This window comes from Lynx rufus, unplaced genomic scaffold (genome assembly GCF_022079265.1).
Source record: "Lynx rufus isolate CCGP_SWC_20201006 ecotype Redwood Valley unplaced genomic scaffold, mLynRuf1.p SCAF_7, whole genome shotgun sequence".
Taxonomy (NCBI): domain Eukaryota; kingdom Metazoa; phylum Chordata; class Mammalia; order Carnivora; family Felidae; genus Lynx; species Lynx rufus.
In genome coordinates this window covers 42355480-42374659 of record NW_025814889.1, presented here as the reverse complement: position 1 = coordinate 42374659, position 19180 = coordinate 42355480, and positions in this window count along the sequence as shown.

Here is a 19180-nt window from a genome sequence, read left to right as displayed (position 1 = left end):
TGGTTTGATAGTATTTTGATGATATTTGTATCTATGTTGATCAGGGATATTAGCCCATAATTTTGTTTTCTTTCAGTGTTCTTATCTAGCTTTGGTATCAGGGTAATGCTGCCCTAATAACACGAGTTTGGAAGCGTCCTTTTGTCTTTAATTTTTTGGAAGAGTTTGAGAAGGGTTAATGTTAATTCTTACAAGATTTGGTTGATTTCACCTGTGAAGCCATCCGGTTCTGCACTTTTATTTGTTGGGAGATTTTAATTTTTAAGTTTTTCAAAAAGTCTTATTTATTTAAGCAATCTCTATACCCAAAGTGGGGCTTCAACTCATGACCTCAAGGTCAAGAGTCACATGCTCTTCTGACTGAGCCAGCCAGGAGCCCCATGAGATTTTTTTAAGAATTTTTTTAACATTTATTTATTTTTGAGAGAGAGAGAGAGAGAAAGAGAGAGCACAAGCGGGGGAGGGGCAGAGAGAAGAGTGAGACACAGAATTGAAAGCAGGCTCCAGGCTCTGAGCTGTCAGCACAGAACCTGATGTGGGGCTTGAGCCCATGGACCGGGAGATCATGACCTGAGCCGAAGTCAGACACTTAACCAACTGAGCCACCCAGGTGCGCCCCCATGAGATTTTAAATTAATGATATAATCTCCTTGCTTATTATTGGTCTGTTAAGATTTTCTATCATTTCATGATTGATTCCATTTCATTTCATGATTCTTATAAGTTGTGTGTTTTAGGAACTTATCAATTTCTTCTAAGTTACCTAACTTTTGATGTATAATTATTCTGGATAGTCTCGTATGATCCTTTGTATTTCTGTGGTATCAGTTATAATGCATCTTCTTTCAATCATAATTAATTTTAGTCATCTGTCTTTTTTTTTTTTGGTAATGTCAACTTTATCTTTTCAGAAAAACAACTCTTAGTTTCATTTTTCTATTGTTTTTCTAGTTTCTATTTAGTTTATTTCTGCTATAATCTTTATTATTTCCTTACTTCTGCTAACTTTGGATTAGTCTCTTTCTAGTTCCTTAGGTATAAAGTTAGGTTGTTATTTAAGATTTTTGTTTTTGGGGCACCTGAGGGGCTCAGTTGGTTAAGCGTCCAACTCTTAGCTTCAGCTCGGGTCATGATCTCATGGTTCATGAGTTCAAGCCCCACATCAGGCTCTGGGCTGACAGTGTGGAGTCTGCTTGGGATTCTCTCTTTCTGCCACTCTCTCTCTCTCTCTCGAAATAAATACACACACATTTTAAAAAAACATCTTTCCTTTTTCCCTTAATGTAAGCATTTTTCATTATAAACTTTCCTCTTGAAACTACTTTTGCTGCATTCCATAAGTTTTGGTATACTGTGTTTCCATTTTTCTTTGTCTACAGATATTTTTTTGATTTCCCTTTTGATTTCTTCTTTGACCCATTGGTTGTTCCAAAGTGTGTTGATTAGTTTCCATGTATCTATACATCTTGTTTTCCTCCTGTCACTGATTTCTACTTTCACACCACTGTGGTTGAAAAAGATACTTGATATGATTTCCATCTTCTCAAATTTGTTACAGCTTGTTTTGGGACCTGGCATACGGTCTGTCCTGGAGAATGTGCCATGCACACTTAATAAGAATGTGTAGCCCGATGCTGTTGAATGAACTGTTCTAGACGTGTCTTTAAGTCCATTTCATCTAAAGTGTAATTGTGATGTGATTTACAATAAGAAATATATGGTTGGTCTTTTTCTCCTGGAACTCTTGAATTTTCCTAAGTGATGAAAATGATATAGGTGTCTTTTGGTATATTTAGAAGGTGATTTTTGGAAAGCACCTAAGGATGGACACTGGTTGCAAGGAAAACCAACCGTGTGATTAGAAAGCTGAAAATTTCAGTCTCCCCCCGGACCCCCCATCCTTGAAGGAGGGGAGAGGGTCTGGAATTTGAACTAATCACTAATAACCAATGATTTCATCAATTGTGTCTGCATAATGACATTTCCATAAAAACCTGAAAGGATTAGGCTCAGAGAGCTTCTGGGTTGGTGAAAACATGGAGATTTGGAGAGAGTGGTGTGCTTGGAGAAGAGCATGGAAGTTCTGTGTCCTTTCCCCATCCCTTGCCCTATGCACGCATCTCTTCTGTCGGGCTTTTCTTGAGCTCTATCTTATTATAATAAACTGGTAGTCTCGTAAGCAAAATGTTTTCTCTGAGTTCTGTGAGTCACTCTGGCAAATTAATCAAGCCCAAGGAGGGGCTCATGGGAACCTCAGATCTATAGCCAATCAGTCAGAAGCAAGGTGACAACTTGGACTACCACCTGCATTTGAAGTTTGGGGCTGGGGCGGGGAAGGGCAATGAGATCTGATGCTGTGTTCACTTAGACAGTATCAGACTCGAGTTTAGTTTTAGGACCCTCAAATGCTGTTGGAGAATTGCTGTTTGGTGTGGGACTCACCTCCCCATTTTGGAATTTCATGCAGAACTGAAACTGGTGATCAGAAGGGAAATCAGAATCTAAGTAGTTTAAGTTAATTATTTCCTTAGTGGGTTTTTGTCTGGATGATCTATTCAATGTTGAAAGTAAGGTATTCAGTTCTCTACAATTATTACATTGCTGTCTCTTTTTGCCTTCATTTTTTAAAAAGTTTTTATTTATTTCCTTTGAAAGAGTGGGGGGGGGAGAGAGAGAGAGAGCACAAGCAGAGGAGGGGCAGAGAAAGAGGGAGAGAGAGAATCCCAAGCAGGGTTCATGCTGTCAGCACAGACCCTGGTGTGGGGCTCAATCTCACAAACTGTGAAATCATGACCTGAGCCCAAATCAAGAGTTGGATGCTTAACCAACTGAGCCACCCAGGTGCCCCTATTTTTGCCTTCAGATACACTTATAATTGTGTAATCTATTTGGGCACTCCGATATTAGATGCATATAATTCACAATTGGTATATCCTTTTGATCAATTGGTCCCTTAATCATATATAATGACGTTCTTTGTCTATTTTTACTGTTTTAAATTAATGGGTATTTTGTTTTATATCAAAGTATAGCTACCCTGCTCTCTTTGGGTTACCATTTTCATGGAGTATTTTTTTCCATCCCTTTACTTTCAGGCTATTAGTGTCCTTAAAGCTTAAATTAGTCTCTTGTAGGCGGCATATAGTTGGGCTTTGTTTGTTTGTTGAATGATTATTTATTTTGAGAGAGAGAGAGAGAGAGAGAGCAGGGGAGGGATAAAGAGAGAGGGGGACAGAGGATCCAAAGCAGGCTCTGTGCTGACAGCGGAGAGCCTGATGTGGGGGCCTCAACCCACGAACCATGAGATCATGACCTGAGCTGAAGTCAGATGCTTAATTGACTGAGCCACCCAGGCGCCCCTCTCTTTGCCATTTTTATTTTCACAAGGCATGTCTAGTGGTGATAAATTCCCTCAGGTTTTGCTTGTCCAGGAAAGTCTGTATCTCTTCTTCATCTGAAGGACAACTTTGCCAGGTCAAGTATGCTGGGCTGACAGGGTTCGTTCATTCGTTTGTTTGTTTTTCCTAGCATTTGAGTATATGTTATCCCAATCTTTCCTGGTTTTGCAAGATTTCTGCTAACAAATCTTCTAATAACATTATTGGGAATTCCCTAGTATGTGATGAGTCTTTGTTTTCCCTTGCTGCTCTCAAAATTCCCTTTCTCTGATTGTTGAGAGCTTTATTATGATGTGTCACAGCAAAGATCTCTGGGTTGAATCTGTTTGGGTATCTTTGCACTTTTGGTACCTGAATGTCCATGTGACTCCCCGGACTTGGGTAGTTTAAACTCATTATTTCTTTAAATAAATTTTCTATTTCTCCTTATCTTTTCCTCCTGGGACTCCCATAATGTGAATATGATTTCTTTAGAAAAGAAACATAGAAACATAGGTTTCATTTTTCATTCTTTTTTTATTAAAAAATTTTAATGTTTATTAACATTTTTTTTAATTTTAATTTTTTGAGAGAGAGAGAGAGAGAAAGCAGGGGAGCAACAGAGAGAGAAGGAGACACAGGATCCAAATCAGGCTCCAGGCTTTGAGCTGTCAGCACAGAGCCCACGTGGGGCTCGAACTCACGAACCGTGAATTCATGACCTGAGCCAGAGTCAGACGCTCAACCGACTGAACCACCCAGGCGTGCCTAATGTTTATTTATTTTTGAGAGAAAGAGAGAGAGAGAGCAAGTGAGGGAGGGGCAGAGAGAGACACACACAGAATCCGAAGCAGGCTCCAGCCTCTGAACTGTCAGCACAGAGCCCCTGTTGCCGGGCTCAGACTCATGAACCACGAGATCATGACCTGAGCTGAAGTTGGCTACTTAACCGACTGAGCCACCCAGGCACCCCTGTTCTTTTTCATTCTAATTTCTTCTCCTCTGGATAATATTAAGAGACCTGTCTTCAGGTTCTCAGAGTTTTCCTTTTGCCTGATTGAGCCTGCTGCTGAAGCTCTCTGTTTCATTTCTGATTTTATTCATTTTATGGAGCTTCAGCTCCAGAATTTCTGTTATTTGATTTGATTTGATTTTTTTTATTTTTAATGATTTTTATTTTTTTGTTTACTTCTAGTTTGTGCAGCACAGTCTGGGCATGCTGGTCAAAGTCCAACTCTTTCCCCAGGGCAGTAACAGGACAGCAGCTGCACATCCCTTGTGGTGGTGGCCTATTAGAGACATGTCAGAACCCAGGGGAGTCCCTGGGTCCCTCGGGATGGGTGGCAGAGAAGTGACAGCTGCCCTGGCAATGACTGGTCAGAGCTGAGAACTGGAATCCCAGGGTGGAATCCGGACAGCGGCAGCTCACCATTATAGTGGCATTGGAGGCATGACTTGGTACCCAGTGGGTGGAGCCACAGTCGTTCTGCTCTGTATATAGCAAGGTGCTGTGGCATCCTGGTCCTGGAGAATGGGGCACAGCAGTGACTGGGGCCCCTGAGGACAGGTGTCATCACAGTGGACATCTCATCTTGGGAAGGAGATGTAACAGCAGGGACTCTGGGCTGTTCCATCATCTGGGATCCCCGTTGGTGAAGGCTGTGGGGTTCCTCCGTAACAAAGGCTGCACATCTCCATGGTGGGGAAGCCTGCTGGGTTTCTCCCATTCTCTTTTTCCCTGGGTACGGGGTGGTGATGAAATTCCTCCGATGGGATCTTTTTTGGCACCAAGATTCTCTGGCCTGGGGGATGGAGTGATGCCTTCTTATCTGAATTGGGAACATGTTAATTTGGGCAACCTGAAATTTTCTCGAATGTTAGAAAAAAAAAAAATCTCCGAGACTTTAGTATAATCCAAAGAAATAACATCATCACCTAAGGTAGCTCCATTTTAGTTTTTCAAGGTCAAGTGCTAGACAGAAAAATTTGTTTAAGGATAGGTATTTCATTAATCAGTTTGAGTCTCCACAAATGAAAAATAACAATAATAAATACAGGAAGCAAGAAAATGAAATGAGGAACTGAGACAGATCAGGGTATCTTTTTGCCGAAGAATAAAGAGAGAGTTTTTATTGTAAGACTTTAAGACATCTCAAAGCATTGACAATTTTCCTTCCTTGTTAGTTTATCCCTTATGTTTCTTTGTAGTTACTAGTTAACTGAAAACCTCAGAAACTCTCAAAGAGCCCACGAGTTTTTTTTTTTAATTTTTTTTTAATGTTTATTTATTTTTGAGACAGAGAGAGACAGAGCATGAACGGGGGAGGGGCAGAGAGAGAGGGAGACACAGAATGGGAAGCAGGCTCCAGGCTCTGAGCAATCAGCCCAGAGCCCAACGTGGGGCTTGAACTCGAGGACCGTGAGATCGTGACCTGAGTTGAAGTCGGACGCTTAACCGACTGAGCCACCCAGGCGCCCCATAGAGCCCATGAGTTTTCACAAGGAATAATAAAATACAGAGAAGTAGACAGCCTGTAAGTGAACACATTTTTATTGAATATTTACTATTTTTCTGGTGCTGGGGAAACAGTGGGGCACCTAAGAGTCCCTGATTTAAACCATAACTCTGGGGTGCCTGACTAGCTCAGTGTCTAGAGTGTACAATTCTTGATCTTGAGGTCATGAATTCAAGCCCCATGTTGGGCAGAGAGCTTACTTAAAAACAAAAAACAAAAAACAAAAAACTGTAACTCTTACCTGTTAATGAAATGGACATTGAAAACATACATAAGCCTATAAATAAATTAATTAAACAAATATAAGCAAGCTCTGAGATAGCAAAAGTTTTCCTTCTTAAGGTTGATCACAGAGAAGACAATATATTTAGGGTTGAAGAGAGTTATTATTAAACGGTTAGAGTCATGCTGGCAGATTTGAATCTTAAAACACATGAGATGGCAGGGGTAAGGTGATCTGTGAGAAGGTTGTGTTCTGGTGGTTTATAAAAATATGAAACTTTCTAGACTAACATATACTGAAGTGTAACAGAAATAAACCTCTTCTTCTTTTCCCATGATTCATCGAAGTTCTGCATAATGGAAATTTGACTTTTTCTTTTCTTTTAAAGTAGGCTCTAAGCCCAACATGGGCTCAAACTTGTGACCTTGAGATCAAGAGTTCCATGCTTCACCAACTGAGCCAGCCAGACACCCTTGACAAGGGTATTTTTATGACTCACTTGTGAAGTGCAATCCTATTGAAAGACGCTGCTTTGTCATGCGTAATCAGACTTCTTGTTCTAATGTATAATTTTCATTTAGTTTGATCTCCATACTGAGTTCCAAATAAGTAGGTCCTGCTGTTTCACTTAGAGATCTTAAATAAGAATTTAAAACTTAACAAGTTGAAATAAGGCCCTAGATTTTACCAAAAAACTGCCTCTTCTAGAGCTCCCCTCTTAAGTAGATGGATTCAACATAAACCCAGGTGCTCAAAATTATAAATCTAAGAATCAGTTTTCAATAATTTTCCTCTTTTTACCCTCTGTTTTGCGCTGGTCCCAGCCTATCAATAGTGGTGCTATCAGCTAGACATGCCTGGGGAGTTGACAAGGACCCATGGCAAGTCCCCACAGACATCTATCTCCCCTTTTGGAATCAATGTTGTCCGGACCAGCCTTTGTGGTTCTTCTTATGATTACAAGATGCCCCCAGCAATAACCATCAGGAAACTTAAAAAAAAAAAAAAAAAAGCGTTTATTAGTTCAAGTCCTGGCATGCCTGGGGCCACACATTGAGGTCAGAGGAAGAGACAAAGAGAGGCTGTATAAGCCTAGGGTTCTGCTTTTATTGGGGGTGAGGGTGGGGAGGTTTTAGGGTTTTGTGAGTTAATCTCTTTACTGATGAATTTAAAACTGAAGAGTGGTATTTGAAGTGTAGAAGGGGAAAAACAAGCAGCCAAATGGTCAGTTATCTAAGTCAACCAAAGGTCTCTAAAGCAAAGGAAACGTGGTGGTGGTTGGTGGTGGTGGGGGGGGGGGGTGCTTGCAATATTGGAGGAGGTCATCAAGATGTGACCACTGATTGCCCTGGGAACTGGACCCAGGTAATTGGAAATCCTCAGTCCCTCTCCTGTCCTCGGAGTGTATGTTCTGCCTCTTATTCTGCATTTGGGGTCATTTTAAGGATGTAGTTCGGAGTGAGTAATGTGTTTTTGAGACCATCTGGACTGAATCCGTGATTGAACCCCGCTAAGGACTCTATACAAACTTTCAAAATCTGGGGGGCAGATGTGGTGATTTACTAGTAGCCAGCCTAGACAAGCCTCATTTGTAAGTTCTCTGGCTTCTTGAAACCGCCCCCTACCAGTCTGGAGTGGTCTGCTTCTTTCTTCAGTCTCTCCTTGCCCTCTGTGTATGAGGGTCAATCTCAGATTTCATCCAGGGAACTCCTGAGATTGTGGCCAAAAGAAGGCCTGCCTCTTTAGTTACGTTGTTGGCAAGGTGTTTGAGATAGCCATCTTTGAGGTGGATGGTTTTCAGTCAAAAGCTTAAGTCAGCCATTTGCATTACCATAAAAATAAATTGTCAGGTGCTTACACTACACCCTCTCGTCTATTATCAAATCCTATTTCTTAGAACTTTAAGATGATTATTAGTGACACCCCTCTACTCTCTGGGTTTTAGGGAAATTATGAAATAGACAAAGGAATCAGGAAGGGATCCGAATACCAGCTTTATCTCTGGTAAAGCTGTACTGGAAAATGTGGATCGAATTTGCAGCTAAAAAGTGTTTCCTATTACTGTCTCAGCTTCAGGTCTGAAATGGAAATCTGTTTTGGGAGAGGGGTATAGGCTGGATGCAGAAAAAGTCCTCTTTTTCACCTTCTTGCAGAGAGCCCAGAGAGAAAAGGGACACTTGAATCCTGGTTTTTAATTAATTCTTCACAACGGAAATAATGAAAGCATCAAACCCCATCTCAAGAGTCTAGGCTACTGTGAGAAATGAAGAGACCCAGAAATGTATTGGAAGTATTGGTGGAAATTCTTCTTTAGGGATTGAGGACAAATACAGAGAAGAGAGAATGGTTTTTACCATGCTGTCTTCCTTGTTTTGTTTTGTTTTGTTTTGTTGTTGTTTTTTTAAATAATGTTTTAAAATGTTTATTTATTTTTGAGAAAGAGAGCATGAGTGGTGGAGGGGCAGAGAGAGAGGGAGATGCAGAATCTAAAGCAGGCTCCAGGCTCTGTGCTGACAGCTCAGAGCCTGATGAGGGGCTCAAACTCATGAACCATGAGATCATGACCTGAGCCGAAGTTGGCAACTTAACTGACTGAGCCACCCAGGCACCTCTGCCTTCCTTGTTTGAATCAACTTTATTGAGGCATAACTTATATAATAAGATACACCTTAGTTCAGGCTGCTAAAACAAAGGACCAGGGACTGGTGGATTATAAACAACAGAACATATTTCCCCGCAATTCTGAAAGCTGGAAGTCTGAGATCAGGGTTCCAATGGTGCAGGCTGACTGCGTCTGAGGACCCAGACAGGGTCCCACAGGATCAGTCAAGAGGGTCCTTGGCTTTGTGTGGAATAGAAATCAAATGTGAGCTGAGAGAAAGTGAGAGCAGAGTTTATGGAAGACATAGAGTGTAGACACAGAACATCCAGGACCTTGGAAAGGAAAAAAGTGAGTCTTACCTTAGTTTGGGGTCTGGGGTTTTTATGGAGGCTTGTGTTATGCTGCATGTGTCTTCTCAGGCATCCAGGAACAAAGACGAGTGTTTAGGTGTCCTTCAAAAGTCACTTATGCCCCAGAACCAGGGTGTTGGAGAACTTCATGGCGACCCACCCAGTAACTTTTTAGATGTTACTTGTTGTGCCAGAAGACTCCAAAGAAATCATTAACTCCTTGATCTTTACAAGGAGGATATACATTATCTGTTTCATAAGGCTGTGGAAGATCAAAGTGTAGATTCTAGCAAGAATAGAAGCTGGACAAGGAGCAGCAAAAACCATTTTTCATGGTGTCCCTTTAGCTGTCCTGTCTCGCCAACATGGTCTGGTTCTGGTGAGAGCCCTCTTTCAGATGGCAGACTGCTGTCTTCTCACTGTATCCACTCCTGGGGTCTCTTAGGAGGCCACTAATCCCATTCAAGAGGGCTCCTCTCTTATGGCCTAATCAACTCCCAAAAGTTCTGCCTCCTAATACCATCACATCGGTGTTAAGATTTCAACATATGGATGGGGGGGGGGAGGGACACCAATTTTAAACGTACATTTCAATGACTTTTGACAAATTTTTACACCCTTATAAATTCTAACACAGTCGTGATAAAACATTTGGATTACACCAAAATTCTCTTAAGCTGCTTCTTAGCCAATTCTACTCTCAACCCCAGCCTCAAGAGACCATGGATCTGTTGTGAATATAAATTAGATTTTTCTTTCCTGGATTGTCATGTAAACAAAATTATACAGTGTGTATTCTTTTTGTCTATGGCTTCTTTCACTTAGCATGCTGTTTTTGAGATTCATCCATATTATTGTGCCTATCAGTGTTTAATTCCTTTTTATTTATTTTATTTTTTTTCAATTTTATTTTTTTAACTTACATCCAAATTAGTTAGCATATAGTGCGATAATGATTTCAGGAGTAGATTCCTCAATGCCCCTTACCCATTTAGCCTATCCCCCCTCCCACAACCCCTCCCGTAACCCTCAGTTTGTTCTTCATATTTAAGAGTCTCTTATATTTTGTCCCCCTCCCTGTTTTTATATTATTTTTGCTTCTCTTCCCTTATGTTCATCTGTTCTGTGTCTTAAAGTCCTCATATGAGTGAAGTCATATGATTTTTGTCTTTCTCTGACTAATTTTGCTTAGCATAATACCCTCTAGTTCCATCCACATAGTTGCGAATGGCAAGATTTCATCCTTTTTGATTGCCGAGTAATACTCCATTGTATGTATATATACCACATCTTCTTTATCCATTCATCCATCGATGGACACTTGGATTCTTTCCATACTTTGGCTATTGTCGATAGTGCTGCTATAAACATCGGGGTGCCTGTGCCCCTTTGAAGCAGCACACCTGTATCCCTTGGATAAATGCCTAGTAGTGCAATTGCTGGGTCATAGGGTAGTTCTATTTTTAGTTTTTTGAGGAACCTCCATACTGTTTTCCAGAGTGGCTGCACTAGCTTGCATTCTCAACAGCAAGTTTAATTCCTTTTTATTGATGACTAGTATTCCACCGTACAAATGTAACACAAATTGTTTATCCATTTTCCTGTTGATGAACATTTTGGTTGTTTCAAGAATTTAGCTATTATGAATATATTTGCTATGAATATTTATGTGCAAGTCTTTTTGTGAGCACATGTTTTCATTTATCTTGAGTAAATTCTTAGAAGTGAAATTGAAGATGTCTATGTAAATCTTTTGAAACCTGCCAAATTTCTGATGAGAAGTCTGTGGTCTTTCTTTACTTTGTTCCTTTGTACATAATGTATTTTCTTTCTTTCTCTGCTTTTAAGATTTTCTTACTGTTGCTTTTTTTTTTTTTTTAAGTAATTTGGTTACACTGTACCTTGAATTTGTGTGTGTGTGTGTGTGTGTGTGTGTGTGTGTGTGTCCTGCTTGGGGTTCATTAAGCTTTTTGCATCTATGTGTTTATAGTTTTCAGCTACTTTGGAAAATTTTTAATTATATTTTCACTCAAATAGTTTTCTTGATCCCTTTTGTGGGACTCCAAATATATGTATCAGACTACTTGATATTATGCCACAGGTCTCTGACATGTTCATTTTTTCACTCTTTTTTTTCTCTGAAAAAAATTGGATAAGTTCTATTGCTGTGTCTTCAAATTCACTTAACTATTCTTCTTCAGTGTCTAATTTGGTATTAATTCCATCCAATGAAAATTTTATTTCAGATATTTCATTTTTTTAATCTCTAGAATTTCCATGTTTTTAAAAAATGTCTTCCACTTCTCTCAGAATGATCATGTTTTCCTTAGGACACTTTTATCTGATATCTGTTAAATGTTTTCTACTTCATCCTTTCTCCTCTACTTAAGATTTATGTGTAGAAAATAAACACATTATTAGTCTGATAGAGTTTCCTTTGGATAACAACGGTATACCTTCCCTTTAATGAAAATGGGATTCCACCAGGTAGGTTTTTTTTCCCATGAGTCATGAGTCCTCCCTTCCTCTCAGGGCTGACACACCCAATGTTGTCTCTCCTGGTGCCCCATTAGCATAAATTATCCTTCTGTACATTTTTTTCCTTGGAGTTGTGGGTCTCAAACTTACCTTGCCCTTTGGAATCTCAGGAGATTTAAACAATTCTGAGGTCCAATACTCATTCCAGGCCAATTAAATCAGAATCTATGGGAGTGGCACCCAAACACTGATATGGTTTTAAAGCTGCTCACTTATTTCCAATATGAAACCCATACTTATTCCCTCAGGACACGTGCAATGTCTCCATACCCTTGAAATATATATAGCCTTTGAAATTTCCCCTTGTAATTTTAGAAACATTCTATGCTTCTCTTTTCAACTTTGGTAGGGCATTTCCGTATCTATCCATTCACATTTTTTTATACGTATTTGCATTGATTTTAACATCTTTATTTGCCTAAGAATTTTTCTATTTCATCTATTTAAAAAATATGTTAGCAAATAGTTACTCCAAAGAGATTTTGTTGTTTTGAAATCTCTATCTATAGTTATTTCTTCCTGTTTATTCTATTTTTTAAAAATGTTTGTTTATTGAGAGAGAGAAAGAGAGAGAGAGAACGTGTTAGCAGGGGAGGGCCAGAGAGAAGGAGAAAGAGAATCCCAAGCAGTCTTTGCACTGTTAGTGAAGAGCCTGACAGGGGGCTTAATCTCATGAACCATGAGATCATGACCTGAGCTGAAGTCAAGAGTCATTGTTTAACTGACTCAGCCACCCAGCTGCCCCATGTTTAACCTATTTTTTATTTATTTAAAAATTAGTTCTATTTTACTTATTTGAGAGAGACAGAGAGAGGGCACAAGCAGGAGTGAAGGGCAGAGGGAGAAAGAGAGAGAATCTTAAGCAGGCTCCAGACTCAGCACAGAGCCCGACTCGGGGCTCAATCCCCCAACCCTGGGATTGTGACACGAGCCCAAATCAAGAGGCAGACGCTCAACCAACTGAGCCACCCAGGTGCTCCTATTCTATTTTTTAAATTTAATTTTTTATTTTCTTAATGAGTCTTGCTGAAATTTGGATATCTTTTTAGTCTTTTGGATAAGTAACCTTTTAGTTTTGTTAATTTCTCCATTTTTTATTTTCCATTTTATGGGCTTCTACCTTTATCTTTAGTATTTTTCTTTCCTCTTCCCTCCCTCCCTCCTTATTTCCTTCCTTATTTCCTTTTTTCCCTCTTTCCCTCCTTCCTTCCTTTTTTCCAATTGCTAAAGAGAATAGTTTACTCCTTTGAGTTTCTTGATGAATATATTTAAAGCAAATTATCCAGTGTAAAGCTAATTAGAGTCAAAGCCGTCCAATTAGTGGCTGTTTAGTGCCAGATTTTTTCTTTACTTCATCTTAGCCAAAAGGCCGAGAAGTGATAGTGCCAGATTATTTTCTTAATCATTATGTTTTTTTTAAGTTTATTTACTTATTTTGAGAGAGAGAGAGAGAGAGAGAGAGAGAGAGAATTCCAAGCAAGCTCCACACCATCAGCCTCAAAGCCTGATGTGGGACCCATACTCACAAACCACGAGATCATGACCTGAGCCAAAATCAAGAATTGGATGCTTACCCAACTGAGCCACCCAGACACCCCAATCACTACGTTATGAATTTCTCTTAATGAGCACTTTAAGTACTTTAACAATTTTCCTGTACGTGCATTTTGGCTTTCTCTGATAAATTTTGAGATGTAATTTAGGTGTGTTTTTTTTTGTCCAAAAAAAAAAAAAAACCACCAAATTTTAATTGTGGCAAAATATATATACAGAATTTAGTCACCTTAACAATTTTCAAGTGTACCATTCAGTCGTATTTAGTACATTCATATTGTTTTGTTTTGTTTTACACTACCACTATCAATCTTCAGAACTCCTTTTATCATCCAAAATTATAAGTTTATACTCATCAAACCACAACTCCCCATTCCTCCCATTTCTCAACCTTTGGCAACCACTATTCTACTTTTTGTCTCTATAAATTTCACTACTCTAGGTCCCTCACATAAGTTGAATCAGACAGTGTTTGTCCTTTTGTGACTGGTGTATTTCGCTTAGAATAATGGTCTCAAGCTTCATCCGTGTTGTAGCATGCGTCAGAATTTTCTTTTTTAAGGCTCAATAATATTCCATTGTATGCATATCCTACAATTTATCCATTCATCCACTGATGAACATTTGGGTTGTTTTTACTTTTTGATTATTATGAACATGGGTTCTTATGAATATGGGTATGCAAATGTCTCTTAGAGACCTAGTTTCAATTCTTTTGAGTATATGCTCACAAGGCATAATAGGTGCATAATATGGTAATTCAATTTTTGATTTTTTGAGGAACTGCCATATTTTCCATAGCAGCTGCAACAATCTACATTCCCACCAATAGTGCCCAAAGTTTCCAATTTTTCTGCATCCTTGACAACACTTATTATTTTCCATTTTTTTGGGGTGTGTGTGTGTATGTGTGTATGTCTGGCTTTGTTTTGTTTTGTTTGTAGTAGCTGTCCTAATGGGTGTAAAGTGTCTCATTGTGGTATTCTTCTAATGGTTAGTGATGCTGAGTATCTTTCCATGTGCTTGTTGGCCATTTGTATATCTTTTTGGGAGAAATGTCTTCAAGTCCATTGCCATTAAAAAAAATTTTTTTAATGTTTATTTTTTAGAGAGAGAGAGAGAGAGCAGGGGGAGGGACAGAGAGAGAGGGAGACACAGAATCTGAATCAGGCTCCAGGCTCTGAGCTGTCAGCACAGAGCCTGACACGGGGCTTGAACTCACAAACAGCGAGATCACGTCCTGAGCTGAAGCTGGATGCTTGACTGACTGAGCCACCCAGGCACCCCAGCCATTGCCCATTTTTAAATTGGGTTGCTTGTTTTTGTTATTCAGTTGTCGGAGTTATTTATATACGAACATATTAATCCATTTATGAGGTAAGTGATTTGCAAATATTTTCTCTCATTACATAGGTTGTCTTTTCACTGTGTTGATTATGTCCTTTGATGTACAATAGTCTTAAATGTATGTATTTTTACTTCTGTCGTTTGTGCTTTCAGTGTCATGTGCCCGAAATTGTTGTCAAATACAAGTCCTACAGCTTTTCCCCTTTTATTCTGAGTTTGATGGTTTTAGCTCTAATGTTTAGGTCTTTCACTCATTTTGAGTAACTTTTGTGTATGGTGCAAGGGTCCAACCTCATTCTTTTTTTAATTTTTAATTTTTTTATCGTTTAGTTATTTTATTTTATTAAAAAAATTTTTTTTTACGTTTATTTATTTTTGAGACAGAGAGAGACAGAGCATGAATGGGGGAGGGGCAGAGAGAGAGGGAGACACAGAATCGGAAGCAGGCTCCAAGCTGTCAGCACAGAGCCCAATGCGGGACTCGAACTCACGAACTGTGAGATCGTGACCTGAGCTGAAGTCGGACGCTTAACCGACCGAGCCACCCAGGCGCCCCATCGTTTAATTATTTTAGAGAGAGAGAGAGCAGGAGACGGGCAGAGAGAGAGGGAGACAGAGGCTCCAAAGCAGGCTCCATTCTGAGCCAAAATCAGACACTTAATTGACTGGGCCACCCAGTTGCCCCAACCTCATTCTTTTGCATGTGGATATCCAGTTTTCCAACATCAGTAGTTGAAAAAAAATTTTTTTCCATTGAATGCTTTTGGCACCATTGTTGAAAATCATCTGACTATATATACAAGGACTTATTATTGGGTACTTTCAAAAATAGTTTGAAATTCTCTTACAAAGTTACACAGAATCCAGTAACTATATACTCCAAGCTATATGCTCAAATAAGTTGAAAACTTATGTGAAGACAAAAACCTGCACATAACTGTCCATAGTAGTTTTGTTCATACTCACCCAGAACTAAAAGCAGCCAAGACAACCCCTCAGTATGCAATTGGATAAATGAACTATGGTACAGCCAGACAATGGAATATTATTTAGAGCTGAAAAGAAATGAGCTATCGAGTTATTAGAGGGTGTGGAGAAAACTTAAAGTCATATTACTAAGTCAAAGAAGCCAATCATAAAAGACAGTGTACCTAAAAGACAATGCACTGACTTTGTATAGTGATTCCAACTATATGACATTCTGCAAAAAGCAAAACTTTGAAGGGAATAAATAGATCAGTGGTTGTCATGGTTTCAGAGGGGCGGGAGGGATGAGTAAATGGAGCATTGAAGGGCAGTGAAACTATTATGTCTATTCTTGGTTGATACACATCATTATGCCTTTGTCAAAACATTATAGTGTAACATAAAGCGTGAACCCTAATATCAACAATGGGCATTGATTGATAATAGTACGTCAATGTTGATTCATTGATTTTAATAAATGTACCACACTAGTGCGAAATGTTCATGGTGGGGAAGGCTGTGTGTATGTTTCCAGAGGGAATATGTGGTAACTCTGTATTTTCACTCAATGTAGCTGTGAAACTAAAACTATTTAAAAAATAATGTCTATTGAGTTATAAAAAAAAAAAGATTAGAGAAGTAAAAAAAAGAAGAGAATTCTTTGCGTGTGTGAATAAGAATGGCTTAACTGATTAATTGGATTGTTGAGATATGTGATCTCTCTGCTTACTTTTAGTGTGCTTAATGTGCCAGTTCAGAAAAATGTGCTAATATCTCCAGCTATAAATTTTGATTTACCCATTTCCCCCTCTACATCTGTCAGTTGTTCTTTCATATATTTTTAATCTCTCTCCACTATTATGATTAAATCTTCTTTTATCGTTCCTTTTAACAATATGTAATATTCTTCTTCTTCACTTATATTATTTTGCATTGAATTCTATTTTATTAGAACTTCAAATTGATACTCAAGCTTTCTTTTAGTTCATATTACTTGAATCTTTTTTTTCTTTTATCTTTTTTTCTTTGTTTCGTTTTTGATGTCATTTCATTGTTTCAAATTTTTTGATTTTTCTGCTTGTTTTCTGTATGTCTCTTGTAGACAACAGCCTTTGGTCCAACTAGGTTTCTTTTTTTTTGTTTTGTTTTGTTTTTTGGTCTCTGTTTTTTTTTTTTTAAGTAGTAAGTTTAACCCATTCCTATTTATTGTGATTATTTTATACACATCATTGTCATCTTATTTCATATTTTCAGCGTACTCTGTTTCCATTTTATTTCTTTTTAACAATTGCTTCCTGCTTTTCATTAGATTAATCAGTTTTCTTATTTTAAAAAGTTACGTTGTATTTTTGTCTTATGGTGGTGGGTACTCTTAATCTCAGATTCATACTTGTGATTATTGTGTTTACTAATTTGTTTTTATTTATTTATTTATTTTTAACGTTTATTTATTTTTGAGACAGAGAGAGAGAGAGACAGAGCCTGAATGAGGGAGGGGCAGAGAGAGAGGGAGACACAGAATCGGAAACAGGCTCCAGGCTCCGAGCCATCAGCCCATAGCCCCACGCGGGGCTCGAACTCACATACCGCGAGATCGTGACCTGAGTTGAAGTCGGTCGCTTAACCGACTGAGCCACCCAGGCTCCCCTGTGTTTATTAATTTCTTAGACATTGTATTGGGATAGACTGTATTATACTGTGAAAAACAGTTATACCAAAACAAAACAAACATGTTTCTTTCTCATGCTGCATATCAATTTCTAGTTGACTGGGCTCTACCTGACACATGGAGCAGCCACAACGTGGAAAAATGTCAATGACCCTGGAGGAAAGAGCGCTCTGGAGGGTCTCTCATCAGTAGTACATACCTTGACCCAAAAGTGACACATGTCACGTATTACTGGCCAAATGAGCCGCAAAGCTCTACTTCTCTTCAGTGACTAAAAAGGAAAATCGTCCCGTATGATCAGAAGACAGTAAACCTAGAATATTTGACAAGCATAAGTAATAACTAACACGCTTCTCAGTGTCTATCTCTACTTCTCCTAAAAGAGACAAACAATGTTAGCACATTCTTTTTTTTTTTTTTTTTTTTTTTATGTTTATTTTTAAGAGAGAGACGGAGTGTGAGCAGGGCAGGAGCAGAGAAAGAGGGAAGCACAGAATCCAAAGCAGGCTCCAGGCTCCTACCTGTCAGCACAGAGCGGTAGGACACAGGGCTCCAACCAAACCCGGAGATCCTGATGCTTAACTGACTGTCCACTCAGGTGCCCTTTGGTTGGCACGTTCTTAGTTGCTTTTTTGTTTTTGTTTTTTTTTGTTTTTTTTTTTTGCTTTTTACCTCTCTGTGCTCCATGTTGCTATGGTCTGGAATTAACTTTTAGACTGTTACAGAAATTCTTTTAAGAATTTCTTTGGGGGGCGCCTGGGTGGCTCAGTCGGTTGAGCGTCCGGCTTCGGCTCAGGTCATGATCTCACAGTCTGTGAGTTCAAGCCCCACGTCGGGCTCTTGGCTGACAGCTCAGAGCCTGGAGCCTGCTTCTGATTCTGTGTCTCCCTCTCTCTCTGCCCCTCCCCTGCTCATGCTCTGCCTCTCTCTGTCTCAAAAATAAATAAAAACATTGAAAAAATTTAAAAAAAAAAGAATTTCTTTGGTCTTAGGTTTTTCAAGACAACAATGAACTTCACTAAAGGCCTTGGGTCATTTTATAGAACAATAAATTTTATTAAAATGTTTGATTCTCCTCTCTCCTATCTCTGGCAGCACTTGGCTGTATTTGTTCATATGTTTAAGGACCTCTTTGTATTTTCAGTGATAGATTTCTTGGGGTACAATATTCTTATAATGTTCTTGTATGTAAAAGACCGTTTGGCTGGATATAAATGTTAGATTCCAAATACTTTTTTAATAGGTAAAAAAAATATATTATTCCACTGTCTTCTTTCACCCAGTGTTACTATTGAGAAAGATGAGGTAAATCAGATTTTTCTTTCTTTGTAGGAGATTTGTTCTTTTTCTCTGAACTCTTTTTTTTTTCATTTTTTTTAAATATTTATTTATTTTTGAGAGACAGAGTGAGACAAAGTGAGACTGGGGGAGGGGCAGAGAGAGAGGGAGACACAGGATTGGAAACAGGCTCCAGGCTCTGAGCTGTTAGCACAGAGCCTGACGCGGGGCTCGAACCCACAGACTGTGAGATCATGACCTGAGCTGAGGTCAGACGCTCAACCGACTGAGCCACCCAGGCACCCCTCTCTGGACTCTTTTAAGATACTCCTTCTACCTTTGGTATTCTTAAGTTATGGTAATTTGTCTTAATATGTAATTTTATCTCCAGCTTTTGTTATGCTCTGAATCCTTTCAACAGCCAGAATTCTGTTCAAAATGATTCATCTTCTGACTTAGTTTTCTTTTCATTAGTAAGAACTTCATTACCCAGAAGCTACACAACTCCATTACAGCTTTTCTCTTTTTGTGATGCTTGTGGCCACTGGTGGGGTATTTGATGACTAGATTCATTAATTCACTGGGTCCCAAAATGCTGATATTGTGATTGTATAATTTCCTTGTCACTTACCTGCTGGGATACTTTTAATAAGAGATTCTTCCTCTCAACTATTGTACCAGTAACATTTCATCTAAGAAACACAGGTTATATACTTGATTCTTTCAATTTACTTACTGATTATCAAACATTAGTGCATTT